Genomic DNA, 14,931 nt, shown 5'->3' with positions numbered 1-14,931 from the left:
TTCAAGTCTGGGGACGTCCCTGCCTACTCTGGGCGCACACTTACCCTTGATTCAGAGATTGGCTAAAGGCTATAGGCAGATCTTGGCTTTGGGAGCCTATGCATTTTTGTGGGGGGTGGGGGATGCCTATTCTTTCTCTCTTTCACTCTCTCTGTCTCTTTCACTCATGAAATAAATAAATACACTTTAAAAAAAATTAGTCTGAACCTCACTTTATGCTTTTCCTCCTCTTCGAACAAACTTACCACTGATAATAGTCATGTTGTATTGCTGTGTGCTGAGAATTTCAAGCAACTGAGAGAATACGTGATAATCAAACATTCATACCTCAATACCTGTGTTTGAATATAAGGAAGTATGTTAAACGTGGAGCCTACTCCTGCTGCAATGCCTTTCATACTACGTTGAAGAATTGCATCAAACAGGATGATGGGTTTTGCAAGGGGCAGAGACCACAAACTGTCTGCCACCACCATCGGGCACTGTGAAACCTCATTGTTGTCGTTCCTTCAACCTTTTTCTGACAAATAGTGTCTGACACAGTGCAAAAGCACAGCACTTTCTGGAACGACTGAAGCTCTAAATAAAATCAATGACCAGGCAAGAAAAAAATCAGGTTACCAGATATTTTAGAGTGCATTTGAATTTCCAAGTACAATGACCCCTAAAGCAAATTATTGCATTTTTTCTTTTTAAAAATATTTTATTTATTACTTTTATGAAGAAGAGAAACCAACAGAGAGAGAGAGGCCCCCCTGCCAGTGTCCTGACTGTGTAATTCAACCCCAACCCCAGCCAACTCTGAGTTATGGGTGTGCATGTATCTGGCATACCCAGATGAAAACCCAGAACTTTCCCATGTGGGCCAATCCCATAATTTCACATCCCACTGCTGTGCCATTATCCAGCTCCCCTGCAATACATTCTTTTCAACCCAGCTACAACCAAAACAGGTAAAAAGAGGTGAGAAATAGCAGAGAACTACACCCTTGAAAGAAGCTGCCTCCCTGCTTTGGATAGCTTGTGTTAAGAGTACATTCTGCCAAGGAATGCCATTACAAAAATGAGTTCTCAAAAGACTGTATCTTCCAAAAGATGATGGAACAACTGCTCTAGGGAAGTAGTAACAACATCCAAATGAAAGGTGTATTTGTTCTCTATTGCTGCTGCCACAAATTATCACACTCCATGGCTTAAAACAACACAGCTTTACTATTGTATAGTTCTGGGTGTCAGAAGCCTGTGGTGGGTTTCACTGGATTACAGCCAAGGTGTCATCAGAGCTGCATGCCAGCTTTTATAGGCTCTACAGAGAAGATATTTTCCTACCTTTTCTAGCTTCCAGAGGTTATCTGCATCTTTTGGCTCATGCCTTCATTCCTCCATCTTCAAAGCCAGACATGGCTCTCATCCTGCCATGTCTCTGATTCTTCCTCCCTTGCCTCCTTTTAGGATGGACCTATGTGATTCTATTGGGCTCACCTAGATAGTCGCAGATTGTCTTCCCATCTCAAGACCAACCATTAGCAACCACACTTCATTCTCATTGCCATGTAGCTTAGCATGGTCACAGGCTCTGGGGATTAGGATGTAGGGACATTTGGGAAGCTGTTATTCTGCCTACTTTGGAAAGGAACACCAGAGACTTCAATTTTGCATCTGCCATTCTCATAGCAACCTTTTAGGTTGGAGTATTTACGAAGAAAGAAATGGAGGCTCTGAGTATTTAAGTAATTTTCCCAAAGATGTTCTTGAAGTAAGAGGTAGAGCTGGAACATGACCCAGATCTGTCTTTAGGAAAGTCCATTTCATCCTCTACACCTTGCTCCTACCTAGGAGGTAACCTGGCCCTGTCAATGGACTCTACACCAGATGGCGCCTGAGGACGACCATGCAGGAACCTCAAAGGAAATTTTTCTTTCTTTGGGAATTTTAGGGCATGCTGGTGACGAGAAAGAGTCCAGACACTTGGCCTTTACTTTATATTACGTTGCCACCACTATGTAACTTTGGTCCATTTGCTAAAAATCTCAGGTTCTCAGGATCTTCAACTGTAAAAACTTGAACTACATGGTGTCTAGGATCCCACCACCTCCAAAATTCTATAATTAAATGATCTTCTAGGTGAAACCACTGCACTGCTGAACAGTGCCCCCTCTACCCCCCACCATTTTGTCTGGACCACTGTCAGTCCACCACTATTTGGTACTGGTCAAGACAAGATAAGGAGCTTAAACCAATGTTCACCACTATATCAGTAAGCACACTGTTCACTTCTGCTGTCATTTTATTTTTTGCTTTCTGGTATAATCTTCTTACCTTTTTGCAGATTGTTAGCAAATAGTTTCTGGAGCAGATTCTGAATAGTCTTGATATAGAAAAACTCCAAAGTTTGAGGGTTAATATCAGAAAAATTTTAGAGCATGACAGCTGTTTTCTTGCATTACAGGAGAATTATATCCAATATCTCTTTATAAAAATATAAATGAGAAAAAGATCTTTGAAATGTGTGGTAGGATGCAATATTCTTTCCAGATTATTTTCTCTGCATGAGAATTACACATCCACGCTGACTTGTGCCTCCCTGTGGAATAAATTCCATCCAGCTATTGCCATCAGGTTGACCAAAGACTTGCCTTGATTAACAGAATATGAGCAGATGACTTACATTAGGTCCTAACAGATGTTTTTAAAGCTGTTTCATGGTACAACTCTGACTTTTTTCTTTCTTTTACAAAAGCAGCATGTCCTGGTAGGAATGAATATTTGAGTCTGTCTCCCAGAATGAAGATGATACATAGAACAGAGCTATAGTCAACTCCAGCTGACAAGTATCATGAACAAGAAATAAATCTTTGCTGTTCTAAATCTCTGCAATTTGGGATTTGATTGTTGCTACAACCAACCTTAGCTGATGAAGACAAACTGAGTATCTTTGATAAAGCAGGACAGCCTTTTCTGATCTTTTTATATCTCATGGTTTTGAAAGTAATGACCCAAGGTTTCTTTGTTCCCAATTTGTTTGGTAAGCTTGGCCTAGTTGGTGGTTTTTATCAAAGTGTTTGTTTTTTTTTTTTCAGAGAATTGCTTCAATAGAAGTAACATTATAAACAGTATTATGAGAAAGTACTAATTTTAAGAAACAAATAAATGACCAGTGTTCATGTGTAAAATGCCATTATTTCACATCACTCTGACATGATGATCTGGCTGAGAGAAGAATTCTAGTTGAAGGCTATTTTATTTCAGCACTTTGACATTTATCTTCTGGATCTTTTGTTGTTAACAAGTCTGTTCTCTGTATGATTAATATTCCTTTGTTGGAAACCTGTGCATTGTCTCACTGTATTTAATATTTCTTCTTTGTCTTTGATATGCCTAAGTCTCACCATGGTGAATGTGGATTTGGTTTTATTTATTATGCTTAGATCTTCAGTATTGACATCAAAAGTGATGCTTCTTCCAATGAAGTCTATATTCCTTTCTTAAAAATTCTTAGCCATTGGCTTTTAATCAGCCTCTCCCCCAGTCTATGCTCTCCTTCAAGAATTCCTGCTAGATGTCATTTATAATCTATTCTTAGCCCTCCATGTAGTTTACTTTCGCTTTTATACTTTCTCTTATTTATTTTGGTATACTGTATTCACCACGGTTTCTTTTTATTTAGCTTCCAGCTTTTCAACTATTTCTAGTATGCTATTTAATTCATACACTGAGTTTTTGTGTTCAATGACTTTTTTACTACTAGAATTTGGATTCTTTCTCAACTCTGTCTTTTTCAAAGTACCCATTCTTCTATTACTATTTCTCATCCAATAAAATTAGACATTATAAATACATTTATTTTATAGTTTCTTTCATTTTCTTTCAGATTACCCCACTATTTCAAATTCTCAACATGACGATCTTTTTCTTGTTATGTATGCTGACTCTTCTTTGCAGTGGATGATTTCCGCTTTTAGCCAGCAATGTTTTTATTGTACTCATCCCAGTAGAAAGTCCTATGAGCCCTGGGTTATGAAAATTTTTTGTATTAGCCAGAACTCTAGAGTTCAAGGCTCTGGCTCTTTATACATGTTCATTTCTGGTTTGAGTTTCCCAATCCACGCAAATAGGATACAATGAGATCATGTGCAGGGGTTTTATTTTTCATGGGTGACTATTTTCCCCATGTAACCGTAGATACAATAAATTTTATCATAGCTTCCTCAAGCAAGTGGACACAATTTTTCAAATACATATTGTATTTTTCCCCATATTTTTGCTGTCTTAAGAGAAAAATCCAGATTCGATTCTATATGGGGCTTGACATGTTGTTATCTCATAAGTTTTCTCAGCATCTTCCAGTCACTGCCTTCATGATTGTAAAGTTTTGTTAAAACCAAACATTGTGTTATCCATAAATTATGAACTTGTTTGTTGCCTCAAAAAATAGAATGAAAGTCAGAAAGGATAACAGTGGCATGCTTGAGGCAGTTTGATGTGTCAAGTTGTTTAAGCTGAACTACATTTTCCAGAATCCCCTTTTTGGTATGTTTTTAGTTAGTGCTAGCCACAAGAGCAATAGGCAGGATGCACCAGCCATGTTTTTTCTCTTCACCGAGGTAGGTCAGACTCTGTTGCATTTCCTGTGGATTTCTGTGGACTGGTTGACTCATTTTCTTGGTGCAGGTCAGTGGCTTGTCCTATAGCTCCTCCAGTTCCCACAAGATACCTTCTTTTGACTTCTTCGCATCTTGAACTGGGCATGAACAAAACTCTACTGCAGGAGCATCTACTTCTCTGCAAGCCATCCAAAGCTCTCAGTACTCCATGACCTGAAGGGATGAGAGGCATATGGGTTTCTAGAACCAAAAAAAGAAATAGAATTATGTAGGATAGCCATTTTTTAAAAGAGGTCTTTGCTCGCCAGAAAGACAAAGAGAGACAGAGAGACAGAAAGTGAGAAATCATCCCCTAGGGGGAATGGCCACACCACAATCTCTTCTCCTCCATTCTCCTCTAGGGATCTTGGGCACGCATGCACACGCGCCCAGTGTGAGTTTAAGTCACCAGGTCCGGGACTCAAACCATGGTCGGACTACATGGGAGTCCAGTGACACAGCCATTACAATAACTGCTGGTCCCTAGGATAGCCATTTTGATAGGCACTGTGATATTGGTCAGGAGACATAGCCAAATCAAGGTAGACTCACAGAGGAAGCCAAGGGAAACAGACACCCTTACCTCACTCTCCCTTTTCTCTTTGGTCTTTGAATTCTCTAAACCTACCTGGAAGCCAAAAGGCTAAAGGAGCTATTGACACAGTGCTGATAGGATCGATGCCTGGGGCAGGGTAAAGAAAAGCGAGAGTGGATATGGAGGGGCCAAGGGAGGATATCTGGCACAGGCTGTAACTTCTATTGTCATTCCTCACTGTATTAGTAAGAAGAACGAAGTGTTTAGCTCAATAACCTCATACTCTTATCTAGGACGACTTCACCCCAGAGAGCAGAGGCTGCAACTATTATAAAAGCAATGGAAATAGCTTTACTTACTCCTGAGTGAATGGATTTCTGATTGCTAGGTGCGTTCTTCTCACCACCAGATACACATAGGGTAGGGATTAAGAAGAATGGTTCAAGTGGTTTATGTTTTCAAAGTCACACTCTACTGCCAATAAAATACTAAATTCTGCCAATTTTTCCTCTACCTCCTAAGTGGCTCTCCAATCCTACAAAATAACTCTTGGTCCACTGCCCCCATCCCACTCCAGGCCACCATTAGAGCTCAGCTGATCCATTGTGGTAGCTTACGAATTGGTATAGCCATACACATCGACTTTCCCCCCACTCAAGCCAGCTTTCCATACAACTTTCCAAAAGTGTGCTTTCCAAAATATGAAGTTGATCATGTTCTTGTCCTGTTTTAAATCAGTGTTTTTCCAATACTTTCACCCAGCATGAATCTCTCTAGCTTAATCTCATGCCACTCTCATTTCAGAGTCTACATTGGATCATTCTGAATTTCTTCCAGTTTCTCACATGGGTCCTGCTTTCCAGTCTCAGGACCTTTGTACATGCTTGAATCACCCCTCAGCTAACTACTTCCCTAATTCAATTTAAACATCACTTCCTCAAGAAAACATTCACTGACTTCCAGTCTAGGTTAGAGCTTTCCCTTTCAATGTTCTGGTGGCACCTTGTTCATTCCTTTATTACACTCAGAGCTTAAGTAATTATTTAACCCATTTCTGTGATACCCATTGGTCACAGATTCTTGAGTACAGGGCTATGCCTGTCATTTTTTGTTTCGTAGTCCCAGTCTCTAACACAGTTCCTGGTTTGAGGTGTTTCACAAGTAGTCAATGAGTTGATGAGTGACCCTTGCAATATCTCCTCCCAAAGATCCATTTTTACTTAGTTATATTGTTTCTTTTTCTTTTCAACAAGTAAAATATTGCTGCATTAGTCTTATAATAAAATCTGATCATTTATTTTTATTTAGAACACACCAGAATTTATTCATTCCACAAACATTTATTGAAAATGGGTACAAGACAGTATGTTGGGACCAGCAGTTAGCGTAATGGCTATGTCACTGGACTCCCATGTAGTCGACCGCGGTTCGAGTCCCAGACCTGATGGCTTAAAACTCACACTGGGCGCGTGTGCATGCGTGCCGAGGATCTCGAGAGGAGATTGGAGGAGAAGGGACTGCAGTGTGGCCATCCCCTCTGGGGGGTGATTTCTTGCTTTCTGTCTCTCTGTCTCTGTCTGGCGAGTGCACACACCCTATAGCAAAAACCTCTTAAAAAAAAAAAGTATGTTAGGTACTTGGAATCAAAAATGAAAGATATATACCACTCTCACCCTAGGAGAAAGATAAGACAAATACATGAATATTACTGTGAAGCAGAAGTACCTCCATCTTTGAACTTTACATTATACTTGCCTCCTCCTTTTTCCCAGAGTAAATAGAGAGTGATTAATAGTCTATCTTTGCTAACTAGGCCAAAACTCTTTTGTTTAGATGTTCCTTAGCAATGTATCTACCAGTCACCAGATCCCCACCCAGAACCACGGGGAACATTAAACAATGGTCTAGAGAGTGCCCTTAGCAATAATCAACCTGCTTGATTCAGCCTCTGTAACTGTTTTCACATGGGAACCCCACTCCCTTTCCTCCTCACCTCCTCCTCAGTTTCCATTGTAATCACCATATCAACCCAGAATTAATTGTGACTTTTGCCTTTATAAACACCCCTCTCCTTTCACTTGGGGCTGCGGGGTTTTGAAAGACATGAGCTCCCCCCATATGCCACTGGCTTAATAAACTCCAATAAATTCGACTATGTCTGGATGTCCTCTTATTTCTCTCTGGGTAGACTATAACAACTATAACACAGAAAGATAATACCTCATTGACTTTCCCAATGAAACCAATACTTTTAGGACTGACTACCTTCTTCAATTCAAAATGTTCTTCTTATATTCCTTTGTATTTCTGTCTTCTGTTTGTACAAACCTGTAACAGGGCTTTCTTTGTCAACATCAAAACAACAAAGTTTAAATAGAGTATTCTAAATTTCTTCTTGTGAGACTTACTTGATTGCAAGCCACATAGCAAGACAAGCTAACTCAAGAAAAGGGAATTTATATAGGAATAAAAATAAGTAATAGGAAAGATGAACAGTCTGAAAATTTAAAACAAAAGCTATTATAGGGACTGAAGCTAGAGAGAGATTCTGGATCCACGGCTACACTGGGGGCTTGAGCTGCCACTCAGCCATTTCTTTTCTTTTACTTTTCTTTTTTTTTATTTTTTTAAAAAATTTGTCTGAGGGTGTGTATACTTGCCAGAGAAGAGAGAGAGAGAGACAATGAGAAAGCACCTCCTCTCCATGGGGGATGGCCACACTCCAATCCCTTCTCCTCTATCTCTCCCTCCTTTCAGGAATTTGGGCATGCACAAGAACCCAGAGTGGTTTTTTTTTTTTTGGAGAGATTTTCACTGTAGGGCGCGTGCACTCGCCAGACAGACAGAGAGAGACATAGAGACAGAAAGCGAGAAAGCACCCCCCAGGGGGGATGGTCATGCCGCAATCCCTTCTCCATTCTCCTCTCGGGATCTTGGGCACTCACGCACACGCGCCCGGCGTGAGTTTTAAGCCACCAGGTCTGGGACACGAACCGCAGTCGACTACGTGGGAGTCCAGCGACATAGCCATTACGCTAACTGCTGGTTCCCAGAACCCAGCATGTTTTTCAAGCCACCAGATCCAGGATTCTAACCGCACAGTCAGCCATAGGAGATTCAGCTGCTTTAACTACCATGCCACCAGCTGGCCCCACTCAGGCATTTGTATGCTCTTGGCATCCTATCTCAAGGCTCTGATTTTTGTATGACGTATCTACACTATGGGTTCCTTCATTCTTGTCCTGTGGTCAGCCAGCTCCTTGACTTCTTCTGCTCACTCTCTTCTACTTACTTGGCTGTTTTGTAACTTGGACTGGAACGTGAGCATTGCTTCTCGTGGCTCCCACTGTACTCTGTTGTCCATGTGCTGTTTGTCACTAGCACCAGCTGGCTCAGTTACATATGTGTTTTCCTAGAGCCCTCTGTCCTGCTGCAAGCTAGACTCTTTTCTTCCCAGGCCTGCTCACTGCACAAGTTTTATCTTGGTACTTTCCTTCATTGTCACCTCTGGCTTTTTTTGGTCTATTTTTCATTCATTTTTAGAAGCTATTCCATAAATGTTATCTTGCTTTTCCATTCATATTGAAGTATGAAGCTATCATAGTTACAAACTTGGCTTATACTCAGTGGGCCCACTATAGTTATTGGGAGCTTGACTGGCAAGTCCACTTCCATATTGGAGGGTGCTCCAAATGTCAGTCCCTGGGATGATTTGTCTAGTTCTGGGCTCATTCACCTACTCCAGAGAAGAACTTCTCCAATCTCCTCTTCAGGAATGAGGAAGATTGTAAACGTGCTTCCCAGCTTTCTGAGAATGGGGGAGGGTGGAAGCTTGAAAGCCTACTCCTAATGTGCAAATTCTCACTTAATTCTCTTTTCAACTTGTACTCATCTCTCCTCATTCTGCTTCACTGATTCTCCTGAGTTCAAGTTTAATTTTTCTAGAGAATATCTTTCCAGTCTTTGAGGGCTGGGAGGGTAGTTGCCTAACTTTATGATGACAAGAGAAAATGTTTAACCACACCGTACACACACTTCCAGAAAGTCTTCTACCTTTTGCCTTGACACATCACACCTGTGCTAAGCCTTTCAGTGGCCCTGAAGAGAAATCACTCACTTCCCAACAAGCTTCCCCATCTGGACACCAACATTCATTACGAATCCTCCGTCAACAAAAATTTTATTGAAATCTCTCTCATCTGATGTTGTTTCATGTTCAATTTGCTTTGTCCGACTAAACCTTATTTTTTTTAAACTTCCTTTATAGTTACTTCAATTGTGTTCTAGGAGGGAGAGGGAGAAGAAAGTGAAATTAATTTCCTATATTTATGTAGCCACAACAATCTTATCTTAAACAACAATATTTGAAATATATGATCAAAGTAGAATTTTTATCTGACAAAATTTAAAATATTGAGGTAACAGTGGGACCAGCAGATGGCATAATAGTTACATTGCTGGATTCCCACGTAGTTGATAGTAGTTCGAGTCCTGGACCCGGGACTTAAAACTCATGCTGAGCGTGTGTGTGCATGCCCAAAATCCCAAGAGGAGAATGGAGGAGAAGGGATTATGGCATGGCCATCTCCCCTAGGGCGTGATTTCTTGCTTTACGTCTCTCTGGTGAGCATACATGCCCTATAGCAAAAATCTCTTTTAAAAAAAAAGAATATTGGGACCAGCAGATAGCATAATGGTTACATTGCTGGACTCCCACTTAGTCGATAGTGGTTCAAGTCATAGACCTGATGGCTTCAAATTCATGCCAGGTGTATGTGTGTGTAAGCCCAAGATCCTGAGAGAAGAAAGGAGGAGAAAGGATTGTGGTGTGGCCATCCCCTTTGGTGGTGGGGGGGGAGGTGATTTCTCACTTTTTTTCTCTCTGTCTCATGTGAGTGCATGTGCCCTATAGAAAAAAATCTCTCAAAAAATTTAAGGTAAGAGGAAAGCATATTTCAGAAAATATACTACACACACACACACACACACACGCACACATCAAGATTGCTTCCACTGCATCAGAAGTAATTATTTTTTTCTCATTTGTCTTTAAAACTTTGTTAGGTGTTATGTGGTTCTGTCTTCTGCATATATTCATCCCCATTGGTGGCTATTGCAATACCAAAGTTGTGAAATTTGACAGGAAATGTAGAGGAAAGGCTAAGTGAAACAAGCCTTAGATGAGAAATTCTTTTGCCTCTAGAACAAATCACTTCTAACAAGATACCTAAAGCACTTTCTTCCAGGGTTTTTGAATGATGATCTGGATGAATGATTTTTGTCTGCTTACTTCTTTCATGTCTTCTAGAATCCAGACTCTTTTTGACTGCAGAGGTGAACCATGGGGGTGCCAAACAGAGTAAGAGCAGGTATGGTACAGGAAGTGTTAAGTCGAAAGGTTGGTTTTGAAAGATCTGAGTCAATGTGGAAAGAAGATAAAAACCTCTCTAAGAAGAAAGAAGTTAGGAGAGTTAGAACAAAGGGAGAAGTGGACATTAACAGAGAGAGAGAGAGATGATGGAAAATGTATAAGAGAAAACAAGTAATATAAAACAGCATATACAAACAATGTGAAAGATAGAACCAGTAACTAGCAAATATACATTTGAACAGAATTGGAATTAGCACTTTTATTCATTTAATAAATATTTAAATATTTACCTATTGAACAGCAAGTGGCTACTATGTACAAGCGCTGTGTAGAAGGAAATAAAATAGAAATAGAAATAAAATAGAGAAACATATGTTGTTTTTTTTTTTTTTTTTGGAGAAATTTTTGCCATAGGGCTCATGCGCTCACCAGGAAGACAGAGAGACAGAAAGCGAGAAATCACCCCCCCAGGGGGGATGACCACGCTGCAATCCCTTCTCTTCCATTCTCCTCTCAGGATCTTGGGCACACAGGCACACACGCCCGGCGTGAGTTTTTAAGCCACCGGGTCTGGGACGTGAACCGCGGTCAACTACATGGGAGTCCAATGACATAGCCATTACGCTAACTGCTGGTCCCAACAAACATATGCTTTTTAAAGTGAGCACTCTGGATCAGTAGCAATGGGCTGCTCAGGAAATACTAGATCCCACATGGTGACTGTGGCTTGAATCCCCAGCCTGCTCAGCCTGAATGCCCCAAATCCATTGGGCTAGAGGACTGGAGGACGAGTGTCACAGTGTGACCAGACCCTATGGAAGATGGTTCTCTCTCTCTCTCACGTCCATGCACTCTAGCATGAATAAATAAAAAAATACAAAAGAAAGAAAATTACCAAATAGTGAGAATTAAAATAGGATAACGTAGCTGTTAACAGTGACAAGGTGGCTAAAAGGTGTTTAAATTCAAACCTAAATGATGAAAAGGAGCTAGCCCTGCAGAAATTGGGTTAAGTAATCAGCAAAATGTAAATTAGAAGCACATGGTGATATCATTGACACCTACCAAATTGGCAAAAGTAAAAAGTTAGGCAATACCAAATTATGACAAGGATATTCATGTCACAATAGGAATCCTTATTTGCTGCTGATAGAAATACAAATTGTTGCACCCACTTTGAGAACAATATTACTATACCTGGAAAGGTCGATGTATTTATATCTTAGAACCTCCCAGTCCATATCTAGATACATGTCCTAGAGAAACTCGTGCACATGATAAACCGTAAGAACATAAAGGAAGGTGAAAATAACAACTGGAAGAAGTAGTATAATTCCATTAACATGCAATCCAAGCAATGCTGTTTAGAGTTACAAATTAATGGTTGTAAAACCACATTTTAAAAAGCAAGAGCCTACTCAACACAAAACTCAGACTACTGTTTATCTCAGATGGGGTAGAAGAAGGGCTGGGAGGAGCTCGAAGAGTTCATGGTAAATGACTGTCATGACTTACAGGTCCATGAATATAAAGTATGTTGTCATTCTTTAAACATCATACACATTTTTGTAAGTATTTTGATAATTAATTATTATTATATTAACAATACATGTATCAATTAATTATTAATTGATCATCTGAAATGTTATTTTATAATTTTAGTTGACATATATAATAGTTATATATGTCAACTAAAATTATAAATATACATAATATATATATATATATATTTATGAGATACAGTGAGATTTCTTTCAAAATATGACTGCAATGTGTGATGATCAAATCGGGACAATAAACATACCCGTCATCCCAAACATTATCACTTGGTGATGTGAACATTTGAAACCCTTCTCCTAGCTCTTACAAAATTTATATTCAATTCTGATTAACTATGTTACTCTCTTGTGCTATATTACTCTAAAATTTATTTGTTTATCTACTTGTCTTCTATCTATTAACCAAGTTCTCCCTATCCCTCCCAAACTCCTTTCTCTTCCCAATTTCTAGTGTCCACTATTTCACTCTCCACTTCTATGCAAACATGTTAGCTCCCACAAATGAGTGAGAACATTCAGGATTTGTCTTTCAGTCCCTGGCTTATTTCACTTAGCATTGTTTCTTAAAGATGTGTCCATCTTGTCTAAAATAGCAGGATGTTGGCCTTTTTCAGGACTGGATAATATCCCATCGTGAATATGTACCACACTTTTCACTGCATTCTTCCACCGATGGACACAGGTTAATTCTCTATCTCGCTATTGTGAGTAGTGCTACCATAAACATGGGGGTGTCGCTATCTCTTCATCATACTGATTTCCTTTCTTTTGAGAATGTTATAGCCAGTAGTGGGTATTGGGTTGTCAGAAAAGTCATAAAGTATTTTTCTGTTTTTCTTTGCAAAAATGTGTCATGACTTTTCCGATGACCCAATATTTTTAATTTTTGAGCATCTGTCATGCTTTTTACATAATGACTATACTAGTTTTCATTACTGCCAACCTTCACAAGTTTCCCTTTCTTTGAATCCTCCCCCAAACTTTCTTTTTGTCTTTTTGATAATTGTCATTGTGGTTGTGATTTGCATTTTCCTGATGATTATTGATGTTGAACATTTTTTCATGTACTCATCAGCCATTTGTATGTCTTCTTTTGAAAATTGTTTATTCAAATTGACCATTTTTTTAAACAAAATTATTTGAGCTTAATGCTGCTGAGTTATTTTAGTTTGTATATATTCTGGGTTTTATATATAGATATACAGATATATAGTTTATATACAGATATATAGTTTGTTAATATTCTCTCCCATTCTGGCTGTATCTTCACTCTGTCAATTGTTCCCTTTGCTGTGCAGAAGAGTTTTAGTCTAATATAATCCCATTTGTCTAGTTTTGCTTTTGTTACCCATGCTTTTGAAATCCAATTTTTAAAAATCTTTGGTCTTGGCAATGTCTTGAAGCACTGCCTTATGTTTTCTTTCAATAATTTTATAGTTTCAGGTGTTTCATTTAAGTCTTTAGTCATTTTGAGTCAATTTTTGTATATTTATACAGTAAGGAGTCTAGTTTCTTTCTTTTGCATATGGCTATCTAGTTTTCCAAGCACCATTTATTGAAGAGACTCTTCTTTCCATAATGAATGTTCTCAGAACCTTTGTAAAAAAAAAAAAAATCAGTTGGTGGGAGCTGGATGGCAGTGGTTCACTAGAGGCACTTAAATACTTGCTGAAGGACAGAGCAGCTGATGGCTGACCTTGTGGTCAAGGACTTACTGTAATGAATTTCTCATTTCAGCCAAAAAGCAAAAGAAAGGTTAAGGTCACAGAGTCTCCTTTTCTTTATGGATTTTCCAGCAATGCTAGTATTGGGGGCCAAAGTTGGCATCTGCCATCTCTTTTCTCTGAAGAGGTTTTGGACTGAGGGCAGATTTCCATTTATCAAGGCTGATTGAATTGCTATTAGGACCAGCAGTATAAATGCTGGGAGTCCAGATGATGTTCTTAGAGTCTATGCAATGCTTTCTGAGAGTGTTCAAGCAGAGGTTGAATCCCGATATGAGATCCCTCAGGAGTGGGAGGTTGGACTAGGTTCAAATTCAGGTCCTACTCTGCCTCTCCATGTGCTCTCTGGGTAGTTTACCCTTGAAACCAGAGATATTCTTTATGGTTCTCTCAGTCCACTTCAACTTTGAGTTTCTGCCACTCAGATATCATCCTTAGGAAAGTAAGAAGGTGTCCAAGGCTCATTACTCTTAGCTGAAGTGTGATGAATCCTTGGTGCTTCAAGCCTGTTCTCACCCCTAAAGTGCACATGTAATGTCAATATGAGTTAAAATGTTTACCTCATGGTCGGCACTGTCTTACATACTTTACATTTTTCATCTTCACAGCTATCTCATATGTCAGATGCTTTTTAAAAAAATTTAAATTTAAATTTAATCACATACATCTTTACAATGTACATTACTTTTTCCAGCATGAATGCCATTCATATCAGTCAATACAAAGACATTACTATATAAATTATCATCAGCAAATAGCTTTGCATATTTTTGGTCAATAGAACATACATGTTTTTTCTTCTCCTGTTCCCCTCCCTCCCTCTATTACTCACCCCCATACTTCTATTATCCTCCTTTTATAGATAAGGAAACTGAAACACAAGAAGCTAAATAACTTGTACAAGGTCACATGACTAGTCAGTATAAAAGCCAGGATTGGAGGGCGGAGGGGCCCGCCACCCCCGGGACCCGCGCCGAGTGGGGCGGCGGGCCCCCCACCCGGGGCTCTGCCCGGCGTTCAGCTGCCTCTCCGGGGAGGACGCGTGGCCTCAGGACCAGCAAGCTGAAGCTGAAAACAAGGATTGAGAACTTGCAACTAT

Source organism: Tupaia chinensis, unplaced genomic scaffold, assembly GCF_000334495.1.
Source record: "Tupaia chinensis unplaced genomic scaffold, TupChi_1.0 Scaffold142211_1, whole genome shotgun sequence".
Lineage (NCBI taxonomy): Eukaryota > Metazoa > Chordata > Mammalia > Scandentia > Tupaiidae > Tupaia > Tupaia belangeri.
This window is presented reverse-complemented; position numbering follows the sequence as displayed.